This window comes from Crocodylus porosus, unplaced genomic scaffold, assembly GCF_001723895.1.
Source record: "Crocodylus porosus isolate Cpor-Errol unplaced genomic scaffold, CroPor_comp1, whole genome shotgun sequence".
Classification (NCBI taxonomy): domain Eukaryota; kingdom Metazoa; phylum Chordata; order Crocodylia; family Crocodylidae; genus Crocodylus; species Crocodylus porosus.
In genome coordinates this window covers 8327562-8330668 of record NW_017728917.1, presented here as the reverse complement: position 1 = coordinate 8330668, position 3107 = coordinate 8327562, and positions in this window count along the sequence as shown.

Below are 3107 nucleotides of genomic sequence, written 5' to 3'. Positions count from 1 at the left end.
ATGCTTCAGAAACCAGGCAGCACCTTGGTTTTTTTGCTGCAAAGCTCAGGCGAAGCCACATGCAGGCCTGTGAGCCTGGAAGAGGTAAGTAAGTGCTGTTTGCTGCCTTACGGGATCTTGGCTCATAATAGCAATTGGCGCAGAGTCATCCTTATCAGCCAGCACATTAATCTTAATTAACAGATCGACAGCAGCAGTTCCTCCCTCCAGCTCCCCAGAGCACGCACAATCTCTGCCTTCTCACGGGGCTCTGCAGCGGCTCATCCATTAGCGTCGTTCCCTGCGCCGAGATGGGTAAACGCTGTTCTCCGCGCAAGGCTGAAGTCCATGGAGTGGCTTCAGCCCTTCGGTGCTGTCCTAGTCGAGGAGCCTAATAAATCCCAGGCAGACACCAAGGTAATTGAGAGCAAAGCCTGAGGCCAACCCTTGTCCCCTCATGGGAAAACCTCTGCAAATGGGGCATTATATGGTATGAATTTCCCTCTGGGCAATGCATCCAAAGTCTCCTACTTAGGAAATGGTTCAACCTAGTCTCACCTGCCTTGTGGAAGTGGCAGATCTGCTTCCTTGCACCCCCTCTCAAATCACCCCAGTCTGCCTCACTGACCCCTGGCCCCTCTGCTTCAGCTGTGCTGTTCCTCCCAGCTCCTTCGGCCAGGGCCTGGCTCCAGAGGGTGGGGACGGGTGTGGGGCAGGGATGTGGCATGGGAGATGCAGCCTGGGATGCCCATACCTGCTGCCAGGATGCCCCTGCTGCCAGCTCTTGTGCATGCTTGGGACTAGCACCAAGGTCCTGATGACACGGGCATCTTCAGTCCCGTTATTGCATGAGAACCGCCCCCCGATTGGCTGTCTGCCACTTTGCTCGCCCCCTGGGTTACAAGCAGCCAATCAGGGCCCTAGGGAATCGGGTAGCGCGCTCTCCTCTCCCGCCTCAACCCCAACTCCTCTATGACGGCCCAAAGCACCTCAACCCAAGGCGGACCAAGGTGCTTAAGGGAGCCCACCGCTGCCCCAGCCCTGGTACAATCTGTGGGCAAAGCAAGGGCCCCCAAGGGGACACTCGCCTGCCTGTACGCAAATGCCAGGAGCTTGGGGAATAAGCAGGAGGAACCCGTCCTCCTGCTTGACACAAATAATTACGATGTCATAGGGATAACGGAGACCTGGTGGGACTCCACCTATGACTGGGCCGCAGGTATAGACGGCTATACCCTGTACAGGAGGGATTGAGTGGATAAAAGGGGTGGGGGTGTAGCTTTCTATGTCAAGGAAAGCTATGCATCCCTGCAAGCCGACATTGGCACCCAGGGTGGACGACTGGAGACCCTCTGGGTTAAAATCCGTGGGGAACATGGCACGGGGGATACTATGGTGGGGGTCTACTACAGACCCCCTACCCAAGAGCTCGAGCAGGAGTTCGCCAGGGAATTGGCCGAGGCTGCATGCTCCCGGTGCAGAGTTGTCATGGGAGACTTCAACGACTCGGACATCTCGTGGGAGCAGCACTCGGCCAAATCCAAACAGTCGCAAAGCTTCCCCTCGTGCGTAGACGACCTCTATCTGACGCAAGAAGTTGACAGGCCGACGAGAGGCAAAGCGCTGCTCGACCTGGTGCTGGCAACAGGGGACGACCTAATCAGCAACCTAATGATCAAAGGGAAGCTGGGTGACTGCAACCACGAGCTGATCACCTTCACCATCCGCTGTAAAGCCGGCAAGTCAGTCAGCAATACAGAAGTCCTTGACTTCAGGAAAGCTGACTTTGACAAGCTCAGGAGGCTTGTCAGTGAGGCCCTAAGGGACCACAACCCCAAGGGGAGGGGAGTTCAGGACAAGTGGTTGCTCCTCAAGGGAGCAATCCTAGATGCTCAAGCAAAGTCCATCCCGTCTCGGAGGAAAGGCAGCAGGAGGGCACAGCAGCCCCCTTGGCTCTCCAGGGAACTGGCGGTCCTCCTGCGTCTGAGAAGAAAGACCTACAAAGGATGGAAGATGGGCTCCACCTCCAAGGAGGAGTAACTCCGCGCTGGTCCGGACTTGCAGGGAGCAAACCAGGAAAGCCAAGGCTGCGACTGAACGCCAACTAGCTACAAGTTTCAAGAACAATAAAAAGTCCTTTTTTAGATATCTGGGAGCTGAAGGAAAAGCAATGGCTACATTGGACCCCTGCTAAACCAGATGGGGCAACAGACAACTGACACCCAGGAAAAAGCCAACCTATTAAATGGGTACTTTGCATTGGTCTTTCACCAGTCCCGTGGGACAACCCTGCCCATTATGGGACAGGGAGGCCTGGGTGAGGGCCATCAAAGCTGACCTTGTGAAGGAACACCTCGACAGGCTGGACACCTTCAAGTCAGCCGACCCCGATGGGTTACACCCCAGGGTACTCAAGGAGCTGGAAAGCATCATAGCCCAGCCCCTGGCAAGGGTCTTTGAGAGCTCCTGGCGCTCTGGTGAAGTGCCCGATGACTGAAAGAAGGCCAAAGTGGTGCCTATCTTCAAGAAAGGGAGGAAAGTGGATCCGGCAAACTGCAGGCCCATCAGCCTGACCTCTATCCCAGGGAAGGTCTTAGAAAAGATTATCAAAGAGGCCATCTTAATGGACTGGCCAACACCAACATCCTGAGGGACAGCCAGCACGGGTTTGTTGCGGGTACGTCTTACTTGACCAATCTCATTTCCTTTTATGACCAGGTGATCTATCACCTGGACAAGGGAGAGGAGATTGATGTCATACATCTTGACTTCAAAAAAGCTTTCCATCTAGTATCCCATGATCACCTCTTAGCAAAACTGGCCAACTGCGGCCTCCGGTCCACCACGATCCGCTGGCTGGGGAATTGGCTCTGTGGTCAGACCCAGAGGGTGGTGGCTGACAGAAATCAATCGTCGTGGTGTGCCGTGACCAGTGGGGTCCCCCAAGGCTCTGTCCTTGGACCCATATTGTTCAACATCTTCATCAATGATGCGGACATTGGAGTCAGAAGCGGACACACCTGAGGACAGGCGGGCGATCCAGGCTGACCGGGACAGGCTCAGGAAATGGGCGGACGAGAACCTCACGGTGTTTAACACTGATAAATGCAAGGTTCTCCACCTCGGGA